This window comes from Pantherophis guttatus, chromosome 3, assembly GCF_059756535.1.
Source record: "Pantherophis guttatus breed Tessera chromosome 3, ASM5975653v1, whole genome shotgun sequence".
Classification (NCBI taxonomy): Eukaryota; Metazoa; Chordata; class Lepidosauria; order Squamata; family Colubridae; genus Pantherophis; species Pantherophis guttatus.
In genome coordinates this window covers 14997951-15021471 of record NC_142065.1, presented here as the reverse complement: position 1 = coordinate 15021471, position 23521 = coordinate 14997951, and the positions used below count along the sequence as shown (strand labels likewise).

The 23521-nt window shown below is 41.1% G+C and overlaps 1 protein-coding gene across 4 annotated transcripts in view; it reads left to right on the top strand.

Annotated features, from left to right (window-relative positions):
• Positions 1-23521, top strand: part of PHACTR3 (phosphatase and actin regulator 3) — a 299314-nt gene that overhangs the window by 179726 nt on the left and 96067 nt on the right. The window lies entirely within an intron of this gene.

Below are 23521 nucleotides of genomic sequence, written 5' to 3'. Positions count from 1 at the left end.
GTATAAGTGTTCATCCAATTGTGTTTTAAAGAAATAATTTCCAGATATATTTCACTGTCTGCTGTGAAATTACCATGTGCAATAGTCCCAAAGGTGCTTTTTCAAGAGGCAACTGGACTTGAAGGAATTTCACTTCTCATCCAAGAAGCTTCTTCAGCTCCGACTGAAGAAACCTCCAAATGGCCTCAACGACTTCTAAAAAGAATGCAAATGACCAGCTGTCTGCAAGGAGTATAAATCCTTCCATTCCCTACCATCCAGTCAGAGCTGAAGAAGCTTCTTGGATGAGAAGCGAAAGGTCTTCAAAGAAAAACAAAGAAAGTCCAGTTGCCTCCTGAAAAAAGCACCTTTGGGACAACCGTGACCTGGATGACTGAGAATCTCCATAGACCTGTGCAATAGTATTTAATGCCACTACGCTGAAAATTATTTTAAAATGTAATATGTAATTTTAAAGGGAATTTATTTTGTACATTTCAAATTAGAAGCAATATAAATCTCAACTCCAGCAAAAATTACAATCCCAAACTTTTTTTTTTTTTACCCTTTAACTGTTCACTCTTTTTTCATATGACACTTTCTTTAATGTTTCCATATACATAAATGAATTCAATCGCAAGGATGTTGTATGGGATGGAGTGGGTCCATGTTTATAATGGAAAACATTTTTCTAGATTTTATGACCGACATTTTGGCTTGAAATCTTAGAGCGCAGTACTGCAGGCTACTTCTGCTGCCTGCAATTTGGCAGTTCAAATCTCACCAGGCTCAAGGTTGACTCAGTCTTCCATCCTTCTGAGGTGGGTAAAATGAGGGCCCAGATTGTTGGGGACCACATGCTGACTCTGTAACCCCTTAGAGAGTGTTAAGGATATTATTGAGTTACACCCGAAGTTTTGGCTTATAAAGCAGAGTACCGTTAGAGTTTTACGCACGGAAACGGTTTGAGAGTAATTGTGAATAACATACAGACAAACTGGGTTTTATAGTATTTTACTTTTAGGGAAAAGCAAAATCATGGTCCTTTAACAATCCAAATCTTAGCCATATAAAGTGCAATATAAGATCAATCCAGGGATATAAAATCTTCTTACCAGTTTGTAGAAAAATACAAGGAATAATCAGGAACAATACAAAAACAGTTCAATAAATATCAGAAAGCAGTAAATAAATGGATAGCTCAACAGACTAAAAGCCTGTTATTAACATTCAGCTGTCTGCAATTATTGCAAATTCGAATCTCCCCAGGCTCAAGGTTGACTCAGCCTTCCATCCTTTCTAAGGTAGGTAATTTGAGGACCCAGTTTGTGGGAGCAATAAGCTGATTTTGCATAAAATATACAAAAGTATGAAGGCTATTGCTTAACGCATTGTAAGCCACCCTGAGTCTCCGGACAAGGGCGGCATATAAATCTAATAATAATAATAATAATAATAATAATAATAATAATAATAATAATAATAATAATAATAATAATTAGCAACACGGTCACTTTAGCAACACGCCATGACCGTGTTGCTAAAATCATTCACTGGAAATTGTGCCAGAAGTTTGGATTTGAGTACAGCAAAAACCACTGGGAACATCAGGTTGAGAAAGTTTTAGAGAATGAGAAACTCAAGATCTTGTGGGACTTTAGGATTCAGACTGACAGGCACTTGGTCCACAACACACCTGACATAACAATAGTTGAAAAGAAAAAAGTATGGTTCATTGCAATGAAGTATGCAGCATTGCAATACCTGGTGATGCACGAATTGAAGATAAGCAGCAAGAAAAAATCACAAAGTACCGGGACTTACAAATTGAAGTTGAGCGACTGTGGAAAAAGAAATCGTGTGTTGTCCCGATTGTAATTGGAGCCCTCGGAGCAATACCCAAACGGCTACCCCGCTATTTAGAAATTCTAAATTTGCCGGACTTGAACATTTTGACTCTACAAAAAACCACCTTACTCGGAACAGCTTACATCCTCCGACGATACCTTAACAGTTCCTAGGTCCTTGGTTAGGACTCGACCTGCTGAGCTATTAACCAGCCTCAAAAGCTGTGAATCTCACTAAAGATTAACCAATAAATAATAATAATAATAATAATAATAATAATAATAATAATAATAATAATAACAACAACAACAACAACAACAACAATAATAATAATAATAATAATCATCATCATCATCATGATCAAACAGTTGACCATAGACAGATCAAAAAGAGTTACAGCATAGCAGCAGGTAAAATGGTGTAGTAGTCCACACTAACCATAATTTAGCTCTCCTTAAATACATTGGCTACAGGGCTCAGCCAATCAGGATGCAGAATGACTCAGCACAATTCTACATGATACATTCGCATAATACGAACATACAATGTTGGCTTATATATTTCCTGGCCAACCAATTAGGCAATAACCATTTCCTAACAGAGAGGGCTGTAAAAGCACTGTGAAGTGATATATAAGTCTAAGTGCTATTGCTATAATTCCCCCATTAGGTTTTTTTGAACTAACCTCTAAGACATGCTAAAAGGACACTTTTCTATCGATATAAGTTTAGCCCTTATTAATATTTTTTTTTAAATCTACGCAGAACACACTTTCAGCAAATCGGATGCTATGGAGTGTTTTGTAGGACAATTGTTCTTAATCCCCAATTTCAGTTCATACAGCAGAATCTCTTCTGCTCTAGCAATCCTCTTTCACCATCTGCTTGGCCTCATTCAGGTTCTGTGCTATGGGTTATGTCATTTAGAAAGAAAGCGCAGCTGAAAATATTAATCCACAAATATTTTGCTGTTTAGGCTTGGGAAACCTTTGGAGGGAATGCAGCTTTAGTGTTTAGTGCTATCGGTAGGAAGCAAAGATGTTATCAAAATGAGAAAATATGTTACCAATAAAGGCGAATATTTGTAGCTCAGGGTTGGAATGAGAGGTCCTTGGTGCTCTCTGAGCTTGCTTGTTTTCTTGTAGACGTTTCATTGTCCTAAGTAGGTAACATCATCAATGCTAGTAAGGAGTGCTGTTTGCTGTCAATTTATATTCTGGTATCTTGCCTGTGTGTGTGTGTGTTGATCTTAGAGATTCTTTGGTTTGGCTGTTTACTGATGGTTCTTTGGCAGTTCCTTGATTGGGGTTTTGCTTACTTGATTGTTGGTCTAAAGATAACCTTGGAGTTAATCTATGCTGATCTGGTGGCAATGCGAATCGGAGGTAAAACTCATTAGAACCCACCACTGGTTCCAAGTATGTGGAGAATGTGGGCATATTGCTGTCAATATGATGATCTTTTGCAATCTGATTCCTTTCCATGTGTTGAATTGAACCCCCTTCCTCAGCAAGCATAATCATTGCCAAGGCTCACACATTATGGAAGCTATACACAACACAGGTGTGTGGGATCTAAATAGGAAAGCTAAGTTCAAAATGATAATTGCGTTGATCTTTAGCAATGACTTGATTCAAGTTGTTCAGTTAATAGAAACTTTGTGTATCACTGTGAATAGTTTAACCAGCTTTAATGAGTTGTAATTTTTTCCATTAATGGTTTGGATAACCTGGATCCAAGGAAATAACACATGGCTTCTAAACTTGTCTTCTAGCCATCTGCAATGCCATCTGCGGTGCTGATTTAATTTTAACTTCTTCAATGCGCTCATATTTATTTTAGAATCAATGAATGGAAGCTTTTCCTAACATGGAATGGATGGAATTATGACTGATAAGCTTTCCCAAACTGAGTAGGGTTCCCAATCAGTGTTTGGCCAACTCTTTGGCCTCAGAATGAACAGTTCATCAATTCATATGCCAAAACAGTTCTAGGCTGCATAAACAGAGAGATAGAATCAAGATCACGTGAAGTGTTAATACCACTTTATAAAGCCTTGGTAAGGCCACACTTGGAATACTGCATTCAGTTTTGGTCTCCATGATGTAAAAAGGATGTGGAAACTCTAGAAAAAATGCAGAGAAGAGCAACAAAGATGATGAGGTGACTGGAGGGTAAAACATATGAAGAACGGTTGCAGAAACTGGGTATGTCTAGTTTAATGAAAAGAAGGACTAGGGGAGACATGATAGCAGTGTTCCAATATCTCAGGGGTTGCCACAAAGAAGAGGGAGTCAAGCTGTTCTCCAAAGCACCTGAGGATAGGATAAGAATCAAGGAGAGAAGCAACTTAGAACTAAGGAGAAATTTCCTGATAGTTAGAACAATTAATCAGTGGAACAACCTGCCTTCAGAAGTTGTAAATGCTCCAACACTGGAAGTTTTAAAGAGGAAATTGGATAACCATTTGTCTGAAGTGGTGTAGGGTTTCCTGCCTAAGGTGGGGATTGGACTAGAAGACCTCCAAGGTCCCTTCCAACTCTGATATGATATTCTATTCTATTCTATTCTATTCTATTCTATTCTATTCTATTCTATTCTATTCTATTCTATTCTATTCATATGAGAATACTACGTTCAAACAACAAAGCACCCTTAATCATAGTTTAGTCAATTAACTCAGTTTTCTGCTACTTGGGGTGCCTTTTCACAACCCACTAAGCTAGAATGTTGTGAGCTTGTTTGTTCTTCAGTGTGTTTTATGAACATAAATAATAAATGGAAAGCACAGATACAAGGGGAAGATAGATATAGGATAGCTATAGCATATCTTATAATAAGGTTGCAAAAGGTGAACACATGACCCTGGGACCAGTGGTGGGCTGCTGCCGGTTCGGACTGGTTTGGGCGAACTGGTAGTTCCGATGATCAACCCACCCACTCCTGCTCTATCCTTCTTTCTGGCTCAGCTGATTCATGCGACACAGCTCATTTCCACTCCTCCACTGTTCTACTTACTGAGGCTGCCTTAGAAGGTAAGCAGCTGAGCTTCAAATTGCTGTATTTTGAATACTGTGTGCAACCGTGCTCGCACGTGTGCACTCACAGAAGCAGTTGTTCAACCGGTTGCAGCCCACCACTGCCTGGGATACTGCAACCATCATAAATATGAGTCAGGTGTCAAGCGTCTGATCACACGACCATAGGGATGCTGCAACGCAGTGGTGGGTTCCTCCTGGTTCCGCCCGGTTCCGCCGAGCCGGTAGCGGTGATGATATGACATCACAGAAAAGGTTCTGCCCCCCACCCCCCACCCCCCACGTTATTCTTACCTTTTGTTTGGCCCCACCCCCAATCTATTGCTGCCTCCTGAGTCCCAGCTGATGGCTAGAGGGAAAAAAACTGTTTAAACTCTTGCCGCGGGGTTGCAAAGGGCCGCCCTACAGCTGATCAGTGTTAAAAGAAAATAAATGAGTAGACCAGTGCCTGCAAAAATACATGAGTAGATCAGTGCCTGCAAAAATAAATGGGTAGATCGGTACAGCTCTGCAAGCAGTTAAAAACCTGGTAGACCAGTACCTCTGCTAAATCTTAAATAATTGTCACATGACCATCAAGCCACACCCACAAAATAAGCCACTTCCACAGAACCGGTAGTAAAAAAAATTAGAACCCACCCCTGCTGCAACGGTTGTGTGAAAAAGAGTCGTAAGTCACTTTTTTCCAGTGTCATCGTAACTTTGAACAGTCACTAAATGAACTGTTGTAAGTTGAGGACTACCTGTATTCACTTCTCCTTGTGATATCTTGAATAACAAAAAAAACCCCTCAAACATTATACATTAAACCTTCATTTCTTTCTGTAGAATATGCACTCAGAACAATAAAGTATTTGCTTTAGTTATCCTGGTTTTTCTTTGCTTTGTGTATATTTACACACAAAGACACACGCTCTACAATTCTCTTTCAGCATGAATAATATTATGTAAAGGATACCAATAGCAGCAGAAAATAAGCTAAATAAATTAAAGGCATTCATTACATCTCTTCATGCCTATCTATTCTTGTAAGCTGTCCTTGCTTCCATCCCACCCATTCACAAATTCATCCACTGCTTTTTGTTTTTAAACTTCTAACCTCACTTCCGAGATCTCAATGCTATCCAACCGTGTCCCTCTCAATCTTCCCCTTCCTCTTGACCCATGTACTCTTCCTTCCTTTATTTATTTTGCAATCCAATCCTTTCTATTTGACAAAACAATCTTGACATATTTATTTTGTACTGTCACTCACAGTCAACATTCATTCATCACCCATTCATTCTTGTTGCTATCTCTTCTGGATTTACTGCATTTTTAAAAAAATATCTCATTCTCACCGAATTCAACCTATTTTTTATATATGCATATATCAAAGGTGGGTTTCAGCAGGTTCTGACCAGTTATGGAGAACCGGTAGTGGAAATTTTGAGTAGTTCGGAGAACCGGTAGCGGAAATTTTGAGTAGTTTGAAGAACCGGTAAATACCACCTCTGACTGGCCCCATCCCCATCTATTCTCAGCTCCCGAATCCCAGATGATCGGGAGAAAATGGGGATTTTGCAGTAACCATCCCCTGGAGTGGGGAGGAAATGGAGATTTTACAGTATCCTTCCCCTGGAGTGGGGTGGGAATGGAGATTTTACAGTATCCTTCCGCTGCCATGCCCACCAAGCCACGCCCACCAAGCCATGCCATGCCCACCAAGCCACACCCACACAACCGGTAGTAAAAAAATTTGAAATCCACCACTGGCATATATGTGTGTGTATATATGTGAGATCTTGTGAGATCATACATATGACTTTTTCAGACTTACAACAGTTATAGCATCCCCATGATCATGTGATCAAAAGTTGGACACTTGGCAACTGGTTCATATTTATGACCGTTGCAGTGTCCCGAGGTCATGTGATCACCTTTTGTGACCTTCTGACAAGCAAAGTCAATGGGGAAGCCAGAGTCGCTTAACAATTTATTTATTTATTTATTTATTTATTTATTTATTTATTTATTTATTTATTTATTTAATTTGATTTATATGCCGCCCTTCTCCGAAGACTCAGGGCGGCTTACAGTGCGTTAAGCAATAGCCTTCATACTTTTGTATATTTATACAAAGTCAGCTTATTGCCCCCACAAACTGGGTCCTCATTTAACCTACCTTAGAAAGGATGGAAGGCTGAGTCAACCTTGAGCCTTGGAGAGATTCGAACCAGCAGTAAATTGCAGGCAGCTGTGTTAATAACAGGGTGCTTTAAACCACTGTAGTACCAAGGCTCTTGGTACTACAATCATGTTACTAATGATTGGTAGTAACAATCATGTTACTAATTTAATAACTGCAGTGATTCACTTAACAAATGTGAAAAGAAAGGCCATAAAATGGAGCAAAACTCATTTAACAACTGTCTTGCTTACCAAAAGAATTTTTGTGGTCGCAAGTCAAGGACTACTTATAATGTATAAGAACAGCCCAGTAGTATTCCATGCTCTCACTAAACACACAAGGTCTCATTTGCAAATAACTATGCATGGGATACCAATCTAATACAGATAGTGCTTGATTTACAATAGCTCATTTAACGATCGTTCGAAGTGACGACATCACTGAAAAAAGTGATTTGTGACCATTATTCACACTTACAAGCTTCGCACTATCTCCATGACCAAAATTTAGATGCTTGGCAATTGGATCATATTTATGACGGTTGCAGTGCGGCAAGAAAGGTTGTAAAATGAGGTAACACTCACTTAACAACTGTCTCATTTAGCAACAGAAATTTTGTGCTCAATTGGGGTTGTAAGCAGTGGTGGGATTCAGCCAGTTCGGGCCAGTTCGGGAGAACCGGTTGTTAAATTGCTGGCTGGCCCTGCCTCTCCCCTCTCCGCCCCTTCCAGGAGTCCCCCCCGCAGCCCATTTTTGCTCCCAGGGGGGTGCTGGAGGCCGAGTGCTGCCTGTCATACCCCCTGGCCACGCCCACCATGGCCACGCCCACCCAGCTGGTCATTAGGGCAGGGAACCGGTTGTTAAATTATTTGAATCCCATCCCTGGTTCTAAGTCAAGGCTATTAGTATCTGCAATAGCCCCAATTTTTTTTATTGAAATTGATCGTTATTTTGAATTTATTCTATGGTTGTTACTATACCGATGCCTCTGTAAAACTACTTTTAATGTTGTAATGACTTGTACTATGTGAATGTTTTTTTAGTATTGTTCTACACCATTTTTAAATTAGACTTTTTTTAGATAACAGTTGAATCGTAATTTAGCAAACTAAGAAAGAAATATAATAGAAGCAGAGATATTCAGAAAGCCGTACAGCACTCCCTTGCTCTCTTCCTGGCTGTTGCTCAAGCAAATCATAAACCCCTGAGCTGCAAAGCAAATAGCCAGCCCTGAAGTGCAGATGGGACACAATTGGCTAAGCTCATTCATTTGCCATCCTTAACCTTTGTCAGTAGTAACTTCAAAAAGGTCACGCTTCTGGGGAATACCAGAAAGGTAAATCCTTCCTTGATTAAATGAGCTTCAAATTAGCATTTCCGAAGTAGGCTCTGGAGAGAGAAAGAGACAGAGACAGAGACAGAGACGGAGACAGAGAGACAGAGAGAGAGACAGAGAGAGAGAGACAGAGAGAGAGAGAGAGAGACACAGAGAGAGAGAGAGAGACAAAGAGAGACAGAGAGAGAGAGACAGAGAGAGAGAGAGAGAGACAGAAACAGAGACAGAGACAGAGAGACAGAGAGAGAGAGAGAGACAGAGACAGACAGAGAGAGACAGAGACAGACACACACACACAGAGAGAGAGAGAGAGAGAGAGAGAGAGAGAGAGAGAGAGAGAGAGAGAGAGAGAGAGATTAAAATACAAATAAAACTATTGATTTCAGTTGTTTGGATCATGAGATAACGTTTTGGTGCAGAATCATATTTTTTTTAAAAAACGTGGCAGGTCAAGACATTTGTGGTAGCTCTTAGGTATGTTACTTCCTAAATTGCAGGAACGAAACCTAAAATACTCGGTGCCAAAGAGATGTAGTGAATGGTTTATGCTAGTCAGCTTCATAAATACAACTGATTGACCATTGTGTTACAAGATGCTGGACTAAAGAAAATATTGCCCTGATCTAACAGGCCTGTCCTTCTATCCCTATGAAATCATCCAGTCTCTTTGCAGAAGATCACTTGGCAAAGGTACAGCTTACACATGAGTATACGGCAGGGGTCAGCAACCTGCGGCTCTGGAGCCGCGTGTGGCACTTTCATCCCTCTGCTGCAGCTCCCTGTTGCTTGTGGTCAGCTCCACAATTGATAGGGCTTTTGATTAGGACAGGTAGAGGAAAAAGGATGCTGTGCTAGGAGGAGACTATGATGTGGGAACCGGACTTCCGGTCAGCTCCCGAATTGAATGGGGGCTTTCGGTTACGACCTTTGTGGTTCTTTGAGTGTTTAAGGTTGCCGACCCCTGCTATAGAGCAAGAGTATCAAATTCAAGGCCCGCGGGCCAAATCTGGCCCGTGAGGTGCTTAGATCTGGCCTGCAGGGCCGCCCTAGAAACAGCAAAGGACCGGTCCATGGTGCCTCTGCCAGCAAAAATGGAGCTGAGGAGGGCTGCGTGCCCCCTTCCCCCAAGCTCCGTTTTCCCTGGCAGATGGCTAGCAAAACAAACTAAGAACAAAACAAAGGGAGAAAGGTTTCCCCTTTTGCATTTGAGCATGCAAGGAGGGACAGGAAAGGAGAAAGGGAAAGAGGAAAGACAAAGAAAAAGAAGGGAAGAAAGGAAGAGAGCAAGGAAGGAAAAAGAAGGAAAGAGGGGAAGGAAGAAGAAAGGAGAATGAAGAGGGAAGGAAAAGAAGAAAAGGAAGGAAGGAAGGAAGGAAGGAAGGAAGGAAGGAAGGAAGGAAGGAAGGAAGGAAGGAAGGATGGATTATAATGAGAGAGAGGGAAGGTCTGAGAGAAGTCCTGTGTTAGCACCTAACATGAATGACATTGAGCTGGGCACACCCAACCTGGCCATGCCCACGCCAGTCATGTCCACCCAGGCCCCCAAGGTCAAACACAACCCTGATGTGTCACTCAATGAAATCGAGTTTGACACCCCTGCCATAGGGCGTCCTCAACGTACAACCACAATGGAGCCCAAAATATCCGTTGCAAAACAGTTAAGTTAGGCCTGGCCTAACTCTCCCTTTTAAATTTTTAAATCGTTTGATTTGTTTTATAAATTGGGTGTTTTAATTTGTGTTTCGGCCAAAATATTTAATAATTTTAAGGGACTTTTAATATTTGTATTATCTGTATTTTATCTTGGCTGTTCACCGCCCTGAGTCCTCCGGGAGTAGGGCGGTATAGAAATTTGATTGATAAATAAATAAATAAATAAATAAATAAATAAATAAATAAATAAATGAATGAATGAATGAATGAATGAATGAATGAATGAATGAATGAATGAATAAATAAATAAATAAATAAATAAATAAGTGAGTTTTGATCCTTAAAGCAAAGTCAATGGGGAAGCCAGGTTCACTTAACAACCAGGTCCCTCATTTATCAACGGCAGTGGTTCACTTAACAACCGTGGCAAGAAAGGTGGGGCAAAATGGGGCAAAAACTGGCATTAACAAATGTCTCACTTCATGACAGAAGTTTGAGGCTCAATTGTGGTCGTACGTCGAGGACTCCCTGTACTGGTGCATATATTCTCTGTTATGCTTAGTATACTGTTTGCTTGTAAAAAGTCAGTCTGCTCCAAAAAGGCCACCACACCACGGACACCTGCCACTAGCAGAAAAAAAGAAATTAAAATGCAATCCTACTCCCCTTGCCTCTGATTTACGCCATAGAGCAAGTGTTTTACATGGATTATTTCTGTCTGCTCCAAGGAGGAGAGGAAAACAAATCACACTTCCCAGACGTAACATTTTCTCAGCGACCCCCATCACTTAGCTCTGTCCTTACGCTGCAAATTGTTCAGCGAGTGAAAAACAAAAACACGGCTGCACAGCTCATCTGTAATGGGCAAAGGACAAAGCCATAGGGGGGAAATGATCTTTTAACTCGCTCATTAGAGCACCAAGCTAAATTTGGCTACATTTGCAAATATGAATATTTTAGCGGTGGTTCACGGAGGGAAGAATACATCGATGCTTGGGCCTCCCACGCCTGCCTTGCCCGCTCGAAGTGTTGGAGACTAATTGAAAAAGCATTGCAGAGATGCTCCCTGCAGCTTATTAAATATTTAAAACGTGCGCTTGTATCTCCAAAGAATACTTATGTTTTAAAACTCCTAGTACTAGTCTTCCCTTATTTTGAAGAATTATAAAGAGCCGTTGCAGGCGATACCAAACATCTTAAATCCTTAATATATATATATTAAATATTAAATATTATATATTAAATATATATATTACCCCCCATCCAATCAGAGCACAGCCAAACCCCCAACCAATCAGAACACACCTCCACCCAATCAGAACACAGCCAAGCTCCCACCCAATCAGTTCACACCCCCACTGGCAGTTAAAAGGAAGAAACAGCTGTGATCACACACATTGCTCCTAGAAGCACGAAGCCGAAAACACCAGCCTGAAGATGACGAATGAGACTTCGTCGAAACGTTGCCAAGAAACCTCCAATTTTACACGGGAGAAAACCCGAATAACCAAAGACCTACATACGAACACCCGCGAAAACCTCAGAAAACATATAGCCTTGGCTTGCATCAGTTCTGGAGAACCGGTAACGGAAATTTTGAGTAGTCTGGAGAACCAGTAGTAAAAATTCTGACTGGCCCCGCCCCCATCTATTCTCTGCCTCCCAAGTCCCAGCTGATCGGGAGGAAATGGGGTTTTTGCAGTAACTTTCCCCTGGAATGGGGAGGGAATGGAGATTTTACAGTATCCTTCCCCTGCTACACCCTTCCCTGCCATGCCCACCAAGCCACGCCCACCAAGCCATGCCCACAGAACCGGTAGTATTCAAAATTTTTGAAACCCACCACTGGCTTGCATCCATAGGGAAATTCCCTATATTACTGGCCACAATATTAAAACAGAATAAACAGAATGAAACAGAATAACAGAGTAGGAAGGGACCTTGTAGGTCATCTAGTCCAACCCCCTGCCCAAGCAGGAGACCCTACACCATTTCTGACAGATGGCAGTCCAGTCTCTTTGTGGAAGCTTTCAGTGATGAAGCTCCCACAACTTCTGAAGGCAACTTCTGTTCCATTGGTTGATTGCTCTCACTGTCAGAAAATTTCTCCTTATTTCTAGGTTGAATCTCTCCTTGATCAGCTTCCATGCATTATTCCTTTTCTGGCCTTCAGGCACTTTGGAAAATAAGTTGACCTCCTCCTCTCTGTGGCAGCTCCTCAAATATTGGAACATTGCTATCATGTCTCCTCTGGTCCTTCTCTTCACTAGACTAGCCATGCCCAGTTCCTGTAACCGTTCTTCATATACTTTAGCCTCCAGTCCCCTAATCATCTTTGTTGCTTCTCTCTGCACTCTTTCTAGAGCAGGGATGTCAAACGCACATCATCACGGCGTTGTCATGTGACATATCACAACTTTTCCCCCCTTTGCTAAACAGGGCATGGGCATGGCCAGCACCTGATGCATCCGTCCTGCAGGCCGTGACTTTGACAGCCCTCTTCTACAGTCTCAACATCTTTTTTTATAGTATGGTGACCAAAACTAGATGCAATATTCTAGGTGTGGTCTTACTGAGGCTTTATAGAGTGGTACCTCACATGATCTTGATGGTATCCCTGTTAAACAAAAGAAAAGGAAGCCACGTTCTTTCCTGATTGTAGCTTGAAGCTTTATTTCCTTCTATATGCAAGGACGATGAACATCACATTATTGTGTCCTGAAAGCGCCATGAGGCTGGTATAGAGGTTGATTAGGAATCCGTCTATTTCCCTCAAGAAACACTCCCTGGAAAGGCAGTTTGAGACTGTAGGACAGATGTTTTCCTACAGTTGTGGAACTCAAAAGTGACATGCAAATGCAATGAGAGAAGAAAGGGGCTTGAAGACCTATAAGCAATCAGCACCTGTTTTTCATGGCATGCCATTGGCCTTCTGGGAAGGAGAGGTGGCCGGCTTAGTTGGTAGAAGGAACACAACTGTGTAGACACAGGCATGGTGGCATGAAGCTGGTTCAAAGGTCTGAAAGTCAGGGTGATTGGCCATATTGACTACTATATTTATGTATTGCAAAAGTCTAGTTGCAATTGCATGGCTAGTATTCATTCTCTACTAAATCAAGGTCAAGCAATCTGCTACAGAACTTTAAAAATGAATCCAAAAAATCTTTAAAAATTCAAGCTACCACCTAGATCTGAAGCATCTGTCTGTTTGCCTGTCTGTCTGTCTGTCTGTCTCTCTCTCTCTTTCTCTCTCTCTCTCTCTTTCTCTCTAGATTGTACAAAGTTGCTCACTTTTTTTGTCTTGACTGGCAATATTTGTTATCTGTTTCTGTTAAATGAGACAGGGGACAAAGAGTGATTCTGGAACCTTTGGCATACAAAGCATGAGATAGGAGATTTAATAGAGGGAGTGTGTCATTTGTATTCAGGAGTCTCGATATCTCTATCTACTATCTATATGTCTGTCTGTCTGTCTGTCTGTCTGTCTATCTATCTATCTATCTATCTATCTATCTATCTATCTCTATCATCTATCTATCATTCATCATCCTCTATCCTCCATCCATCCGTCCATCCATCCATCCATCTATCTATCTATCTATCTATCTATCTATCTATCTATCTATCTATCTCTATCATCTATCTATCATTCTATCATTCATCCTCTATCCTCTATCCATCCATCCATCCATCCATCCATCCATCCATCTATCTATCTATCTATCTATCTATCTATCTATCTATCTATCTATCTATCTATCTATCTCATCTATCTATCATTCATCATCCATCATCCTCTATCCATCTATCTATCTATCTATCTATCTATCTATCTATCTATCTATCCATCCATCCATCCATCTTCTGTTTTCTCTCTCTCCCTCCCTCCCTCCCTCCTTCCCTCCCTCCCATATTTATAAACTTGCCTCCCAAATTCAAGGAAAAGGGGAACTGATCTTATTCCTGGGAATGAAGTCTTTCAAAGGGAATGGGCAGCCACCAAGAAGGCCTGCCATCTGGCATGTCATGTCACACACACAAAATGGCAGTGGGGATCCTCAATAGACTCTCTCTAGGTGGGCAAATTCTTTCTTGACAAGATGTTGCTGATAAAACCTGGTGTGAAGCCGTGAAGGGTTTTAAAAGTGATGGCTAGCATTTTGAACTGGGCCCAGTTATTTGCAGCCAGCCAGCAGTTTCAGGATTGGTGAATTCTACTCCGATATGGTTGTTCTATCAGGAGCCTTTCTGCTGTGTTTTGAACCAACTGTAGCTTCTGAGTAATCTCCAAAGGCAGCCTCACACAGAGCAGAGTAAGTGTTCAGTACATGAATCACCATTGCCAGGACAGCTTGACCGAGATAGGAGTGAAGGCAAAGCTGAACAACGATCCCCTTGGAGAGGTCTTCCATTTGCTGTTTCAACAGGAACTGTGAAACGAGGAAGACCTTCAGCTCATATCCTGAAAGAGTTGGAACACTAGCTCTGTCAAGAGTGCAAGGAAATGTGGTTTACTGACTGAGTTTAAATTAGTGATTTAGTTTATTATGGGTTTAGTTTATTGAGGGAAATAGGTTTTATTGTAATCCTTTGTCCTTCTCTCTAATGTTCTCATCAGAGGTGGGTTTCAGCAGGTTCTGACCAGTTCTGGAGAACCGGTAACAGAAATTTTGAGTAGTTCGGAGAACCGGTAGTAAAAATTCTGACTGGCCCCGCCCCCATCTGTTCTCTGCCTCCCAAGTCCCAGGTGATCGGGAGGGAATGGGGATTTTGCAGCAATCTTCCCCTGGAGTGGGGAGGGAATGGAGATTTTACAGTATCCTTCCTCTGCCACGCCCACCAAGCCACACCCACCAAGCCATGCCCACAGAACCGGTAGTAAAAATGTTTGAAATCCATCACTGGTTCTCCCCTTTGGTTGAAGATCTGGAGGGGGTTTCCAGCATGCTTGGAGGATAAGAAGGAAGTGTTTTGGAGAGATCTTTGGTGAAGTCATCCATCTCTAATAGTAAGACTCTTCCTAATTGCAGTTCAGACTCAAAAGATTAAAAACATTTCACACCTTTTAACGAAGTTGGAAGTTCTTTAGATATCACACTGTTTCTGAAGGAAGGCGAAGCCGCCTGCAGTGGGCTTTTTGTTCTTCTAGCTCATCTGAAATAGATCTTCTTTCCTTCTTTTCCTTGGAAGATGCCAACTAATCACATACTGAGAAGTACTGCAGTTCCCAGTATGAAGCAATATAAATATTCTATTTAAAAAGAGATGAATATACAGAAAAATAAGAATTGCCAGATTCTTCTCGTGCTGCACACATCATGACTACCCCTAAGCCATTCATAAGCTAGATTGTTAGGCAAAAATTACAGTGCTACTTTTTAGTTCCAAAATGTCAGAGTGCTCGCAGTGTGACTATTTTGAGATAACCCAGGAACAAATACAGTAAATAGAGATTTGTCTTTCAAATACTGGTTTATATACAAGGAATATATACATACATGTACTAGGCAAAGTCAGGCAATCAATCATCAACTATAGCACAAAGGCACACACTGAGAGAGGGACACCCTCACAGGGCCTCTCTTATATATACAGCCTCTTAAAGTAGTATCAGCCCAAAAACCTTGCTGACTCATTCCCTGTCTTATATCATTATAGCAGCTGGTCAGCTCTTAAAGTATTTCCCTGACAGAAAATGTCATTTGCTAAAATTATGGAATATCATATACATTTAGTCCTCGATTTACACGAATTCCTTTAGTGAATGTTCAAAGTTGCAACAACACTGAAAAAAGTTACTTATCACTGTTTTTCACACTTGCAACCATTGCAGCATCCCCACGGTCATGTGATCCAAATTCAGATGCTTGGCAACTGATTCATATTTATGACGGTTGCAGTGTCCCCGGGTCATGTGATCAACTTTTGTGACTTTAATTCATTTTACATTTAACAACCGTGTTACTAACTTAACAACTGCAGTGATTCGCTTAACAACGTTGACAAGAAGGGTTGTAAAACGGGGCAAAATTAACAAATGTCTCACTTAGCAACAAAACAAATTGAGTTCAATTGTGGTCACAAGTCGAGGACAACCTGTTATCAGGATGATCTATTCTTTTACATAAAGAAAAAAAATCTATTGTTCCTCAATCTCAAAAAGTCTTCAATTTGCTCCTCAACCTAGAAAGGTTACACAGAAGAGTGGTGACAATGTAAAAGATGTCATATTTTTAAATATTGAATTATGTAAACTTTTCCTTGCTGCAGGAGCAGGCAACTATGTGGAGCTCCTGAGCACATCTGGAATTTTGGGAGCAAGTTCCAAGGACTCTCACCAAATGGCTGTCATGTGTTGGGAAGAGGGCTCAAGAGGGAAAATAACATCACAACTATCAGGGGTGGGTTCTACTTACCTTTACTACCAGTTCACCACTGGGCCGTGCGCGCCAAAAAGATAAGCATGGATCAACACTAGACAAACAATCAAGGAGAAAACAGTACTATAATCAAGAAACCACCCTAGAGGAAACTGCAATAAGGCAAATTGTCATATATAAACAAGCAGCAAAGCTCACACTTACTTGGATTGATACTGTTACCTAGTTGGGTAATGAAACATCTGTAAGCAAACATCTAAGGTCAGAGGGCACATCAAGAGCTCCACAATTTCTAGGTGAACTTTAAAAAGACTAAGCAAGATTGAACCTGATTAATGTTTTAATTATTGTATTATACATAGATTGGAAGCTGTTTGGAAAATTGAGGTTGTAGGCTAGCCTGAAAATTAAAAAAAAAATTAGTCTAATGGAAAAAGGCATTGGACAATATGTTCGTGCATTACTGCCAAAGCTCGACATAATCACCGGGAATTAGATTTGTCAAGCTGAAAATAACTAGTTTATTTTGAATAGATTCTAATAGTGAATTGATATGCAAAGATAATTTATTGTGGAGAATAAATTTGTGGGTTTGCACGTTAGAGTGTTGCACTTCCCAGAACAAGCAGGACAAAACAATAATTCCCCTGCAGAAAGCAAGCTTGCCAGAAAAGGCAGGGAGATTTTGATGTAGAGCAGTATTTCCAACCTTGCCCACTTTAAGACGTGTGTGGACCTTCAACTCCTAGAATTCTCCAACCAGCATGTTGGCTGGAGAATTCTGGGAATTAGAATAGAATAGAATAAACTGGAAGGGAGCTTGGATGTCTATGACTATTGTTGTATGAACATTGAAATTTTACGCACTAGAAACAAATTCCTTGTGTGTTTTAATCTGGGACAATAAAGAATTCTATTCTATTCTATTCTATTCTATTCTATTCTATTCTATTCTATTCTATTCTATTCTATTCTATTCTATTCTATTCTATTCTATTCCATTCCATTCCATTCCATTCCATTTCAGCCCCCTGTTCAAGCAGGAGAACCTATACCCATGATGGCGAACCTATGGCACGCGTGCCACAGGTGGCACACGGAACCATGTTGCCTGGCACACGCAGCATCGGCCATTCCTCTTCTGGGTTCGCACCCGAATCTCAGCTCATCAGACTAGCTGGCCAGTGCGCATGCGTGCACCAAAAACAGAAAGTACGTTTCCTGGCACGCGCATGCCCACTGGGCAGCTCCTCTTACAACGTGTGCGAGGCTGAACTGTTGGCTGCTGTATTATTGCTCTCCTGCTGCTTGCCCGGATTAGCCAGCCCAAGCCCAGCTGCTCTGCCCCTCGCCCTCTTGACTGCCATCACCTTCCTAATTTTTGGTAAATTGCAGGTGGGCTGCTGCTGGGGGTGCTGCCCAGGATCGAGGCGTGTTGCTTGGGGTGGGGGGCAGGCCTGCCTTGATGCATACTAGACACCCCAGGAAGGCCTACTGTTGACATGGGGGTCTGCGGCAAAGCTCCCAATTTTGCCGAATGCCTCGTTCTTACCATGGTAAGGGGACGGGCTGCGGTGCACAAACTTCAGCAGTTCTTGCGTTGCCGCCTGCACCACTTGCTTGGAGCTGGTCTGGAAAGGAAAAACTGCAGCCGAATTAGGCAGGACACGCCCCACTCAGATCCCTCCAAACGGGTCTCCCTTCGGTAGCCTCCCTGTTGAACTATGCAACCCGAGTGATCGCCCACCCAAACGGAGCCCGCTCTTCTGAGCGCTTGCTCTTTCCTCCAGCAAATGAGCTCGGGTCCCAAAAAGCGTTTCCCGCTTCTCCTCTACTTGCATGCAGTTACCGGCACTGCACCCAGGTAGCAGCTGGTGGCAAAACTCACTTAACCATAATAATTTCTAGATATTTTAAGTGTAGAGAATTCAAGTGTTGAGAATGACCCATTATTTCATCTCTTTTTCCGCACTAGGTACCACTATTTGATTTCTTTTCCTTTTATTCAAATAACAACAACAAAAACCAATACAGTGTTCAAAGCTATTGGTTTAAAGTAAAACTAACAGGTGTGAATGAAGTTTTAGCTAAAAAATGAAGCTTTAATTCCAGAAGTCCATTCTTTAAACTTGGACTTCTGGAATTAAAAGGCTCTGGATTAAATGGTACTCCAGACAAAAGATGGAGAAGAGTATCTTGCTTATAGACATGATAATAGCTATCTAGAAAGGTGACTTATGAGCTATTTTTACATCATCAGAAATTTAATTTCTTACCGGGTAAAAATGCAAAGACAAGGAATACAAGGAGCAAATAAAAGACCTTCATGTTGGGGTTGGTTCTGGACCAAATCTTACTTGTGGGACAGAAACCAGCTCAGCCCTCCTTGTGGCTCCTTGAAAAGCATCCCCCCCCACACGCTCCAATGCCTGAGGAGGCAGGGGAGGGCTGCAGGTGTCCTGGTTGATCCCAAGGGGGTCTGGGAGTGGGTGTGAATTCATCCCACAGCCTTCTCCATCCCTTCCTCTGTGAAATTGCTTTCTGCCACTTGCTGGTGATCAGCAAATTCAAAAGGAACTGAGGTGCCACTTAGTAGAAATACTGTTAAAGATCGAGTCCAGCGCATGGCAAGTGATGTTGGTCAGCAGCTCACCACTGACCTACAAAAGGCAGCCTGTTACTCCATGTGCTTGAATGAAAGCACAGATGTAAATAATCATGAGAGGCCAGCGGTAATTTTGTGTTACGCTACTGGTGACATCATGAGAGAAGAGCTGGTGAAACTGGTGTCTTTGCCTGAAAGAACACAAGGGATCGATATCTACAATGCTGTGATGGAGGCTTTTTCATCAGAACACATAAGACCAGAAAAAGTGGTTTCAATTACTAGTGATGGGGCACCTTCTATGGTGGGGGCAACATCTGGTTTCATACAGTTGTTTGTTAAAGAAACAAAGCATAAAGTTATTCAGTTCCATTGTATTATACATCAAGAAGCTCTTTGTGCCAAGGAAAGCAGGAAAAAATTTGAAGATGTCCTCAAAGATGTCACAAAAATGGTGAATTTCATCATGGCTCGTGCTCTGAATTCTCGACAGTTTCAAACACTTCTTGAAGAGGTTCAGGCACACTATAATTGTTTACTTATGTACAATAATGTCTGGTGGCTGAGCAGAGGACGAGTCCTGGAGAGATTTGTAGGTTGCTTGGATGAAATTAGGCTATTTATGAATGAAAAAGGGCAGGAATATCCACAGCTCACTGATATGGCCTGCGTTAACAACCTCATGTTTTTTACAGATTTTACAGTACACTTCAATGTACTGAACAAACAACTACAAGGTTTTGGGAAAACAGCAGAAATAATGTTTAATGATATCAAAATATTTGAGAGCAAACTGGAGATTTTTTAAAGTGACATTGAAAGTCAGCAGCTGAAATATTTTCCAATTCTAAAAATGCATTTAGAAAATTCTACAATATTTGCAGACAATCCTACAAGCCATCGGAAAATCTACAAGGAATATTCTAGCATTGTAGCAGCTACAAAAGTGAATTTTTGTAACAGGTTTTTGCAGTTCTGTAAGATGGAGACACCCCTGGATTTTCTTACTTCTCCAGATAAAGCCAAATTTGCAAAACTTGATCTTTCCTGCTTACACTGATTAAATTTAGGAAATCTGGAAATGGAGCTAGTGGAATTTCAAGAAAGCTCCATGTGGAAAAAATAAATTCTGTGATCTGCGTGAAAGACTTGAGAAGATGGAAAGAAAGGGCAGCTCAGTTAGTTCTGACACAGTTACCTGTATTTCTGAAAATGAAATCCTTAAAGTGTGGAATTCTCTGCCAAATAAGTTTAAGTCAATGAAAGCACTTGGGATTGCTTTCCTTACTTTGTTTGGATCATCTTATGCTTGTGAGCAGCTGTTTTCAGCTTTGAATTATATCAAATCTGACACCAGAAACAGAGTTATAGATGAACTGAGTGCTGCATGTGTTGTTCTCAAACTTACAAACTATGAGCCAAGGTTAGAAAAATTATCAGCAGGCATACAACAGCAAAAGTCACATTAATAAAAAGCATGCCAAATGCAAAGTTTTACATTTCAATAAAAAGTTGTTTGTATCATTGAAAGTGCTGTTATTGTGGGGGGTTTTTTCCCAGAGAAAAGACGTTAATCATATATGAGTTGTTTTTTTTCTAAACTAAAAGTATTCAGGTTACCATATTTTTCAGACTATAAAATGCACTGGTGTATAAGACACACCAAGATTTTGAAGGGGTAAGCAAAAAAAAAAAAGAAAAGGTTTGCCCTCCCCAGCCCCCAGGAGCAGTCTGCAGGCCTCCCAAAGACTCTGTGCACTCTGCTTTTGCAAAAAATGGGCCCGTTTTTTGCAAAAACGGGACACGCGGGGCAGGGCTTTGGGAAGCCAAAAATGGCTGTATTCAGTGTATAAGACGCACCAACATTTCCAATCTCTTTTGGGGGGGGAATGCGTCTTATGCGCTGAAAAATATGGTAAATTGCCATGTTGGCACTCCGAGATAAATATGTGGATTTTGGGTTGCGGTTTGGGCACTCGGTCTGAAAAAGGTTCACCATCACTGACCTATACCATTTCAGATAAGTGACTGTCTAAACTCTTCTTAAAAACCTCCAGTGATGGAGCGCCCACAATTTCTGGAGGCAAGTTGTTCCTCTGGTTAATTGTCCTCACTGTTAGGAAGTTTCTCCTTAATTCCAGGTTGCTTCTCTCTTTGGTTAGTTTCTAACCATTATTTCTTGTCCTGCCCTCTGGTGCTTTGGAGAATAATTTGACCTCCTCTTTTTTGTGGCAGCCCCTCAAATACTAGTTTTTAGAAATTCTAAATTTTAGAATTTAGCATAACGGACTTGGAAGGGACCTTGGAGGTCTTCAAGTCCAACCCTTTACTTAGGCAGGAAACCCTACACCAGTTTAGACAAATGGTTATCCAACATCATCTTAACATTCACAACTTCTGAAGGCAAGTTGTTCCACTGACTAATTGTTCTCACTGTCAGGAAATTTCTCCTTAGTTCTAAGTTGCTTCTCTCCCTGATTAGTTTCCACCCATTGCTTCTTGTCCTGCCCTCAGGTGCTTTGGAGAATAGCTTGACTCCCTCTTCTTTGTGGTAGCCCCTGAGATATTGGAACACTTCTATCATGTCTCCCCTAGTCCTTCTTTTTATTAAACTAGACATACCCAGTTCCTGCTACTGTTGTTCCTATGTTTTAGTCTCCAGGCCTTTGATCATCTCAGTTGCTCTTCTCTGAACTTTTTCCAAAGTCTCAACATCTTTTTTGTAGTATGGCAACCAAAAATTGGTTGCAGTAGTCCAGGTGTGGTCTTACTAGGGTTTTATAACTAATACTAATACTTCACGTGATCTTGAATTGAAAATCCACATATCTTAAAGTGGGCAAGGTTGGGAAACCCTCATATGAAGACAGATTCACAGGTAAGTTATTCCACCTGCATGCCACACATATGCTAAAATATTGCCGTTTCTGGAAGGCTGGGATATGTCATATGTTTTAATAGCAGGACAATCAGCTCCGAGAGAAAACTTGCTGTGACTTCAGAATTTCCCAGAAACTTAAATGACAGCAGCAAGTTTTAAATGTAAGCAACAACCGGTTAGAGTTAAGTGTAGGTCATCCAGTCATAAGGACTGGCCTAAATCCAGTAATTGCTGATTACAGCAGAGAAGGAGTTATTCTTTCATCATCTGCACGAAATACATGCTGTCTTTTATTGATTTTACTTTTCAGTAGGACACAGCAGGCTCTGGTCATTCCGTGAAACAGCAAGTGCTGAGATGACCTCACATGCGATTGTCAAGCACATGTTCATACTAAAAAAGCTGCACTCTTTGTACATTCAAAAGCTACCTTGAGTCACTAACATGCCCATTGCAAAGGATACAAATATGTACAGAAAGAGAGACCGATATTCTTCAGTTACTCATGGTTTTGTCCTCCATCTTCCAAAGTTTTAAACATTTTACCAGTAGTCCTCGACTTACAATCTTTCATTTAGTGACCGTTTGGAATTACAATGGCACTGAAAAAAGTGATTTATGACCATTTTTCACGCTTATGGCAATTGCACCATTCCCAGGATCATGTGATCCTGCAGTGATTCACTTAACAACCGTGGCAAGAAAGGTTGTAAAATGGAGGAAAGCTTGCTTAACAGCTGTCTCACTTAGCAACAGAAACGTTGGACTCAATTGTGGTCGTATATTGAGGACACCTATATTTATTTGTTTGTTTGCTTGTACGTATGTATGTATCCCGTCTTTATTATTTATACAAATAACTCAAGGTGGCAAACGTATTCAAAACACCTTTCTCTCCCTATTTTTCCCACAGCAACAACCCTGTGAGGTAGGTTGGCTGAAAGAGAGAGAGAGAGAGAGGGAGGGAGGGAGGGAGGGAGGGAATGACTGGCCCAAATTCTCCAGCTGGCTTTCATCGCTGAGGCAGGACTTGAACTCACAACCTCCCACTTTCTAGTCTGGTTCCTTAACCACTAGACCAAACTGGGCCAAATATGGTCAGGCATTAAAGCATTGTCCTAAAAGTGTATCTGAGGAAAACTTTTCATACAGCGAACGAATCTCACTTTCCCCAAAAAATTGGAGAGCGAATGCCAAAGCAATTTCTCTGCTGGACAGTTTGATGTGGACGCATTTGTCAGTTTTAAACTTCATGGATTAGTCATAGGAAATGTTATGATGTACTTCCCACCCTTGTAATGTCATGCTGTTTTTTTTCAGGGAAATGTGCCACCAAACAACTTTTTTTATGTTTTTACACGTGGCACAAATCAAATGCTTTGTCTCCTGCCATCCGTCTCTTCAGGAGACTAAAAATGATGCCTGTGAATGCATGCATGGATGCAAAGAAATGTGATGTTCATCTGAGATACCACTGGATCCTTTAATGCATTGACCTTTTGGCTTTGTTCTGTGAAATATTTCGTACAGTTGAGTTCTGCATCTGAATTCTCAACACAGTTGACTTCTGAAGTCGATCAGGTTCATCAGTTGTAATTTACCACTAGTAAATTGTTGGCAGAATGAATGAAC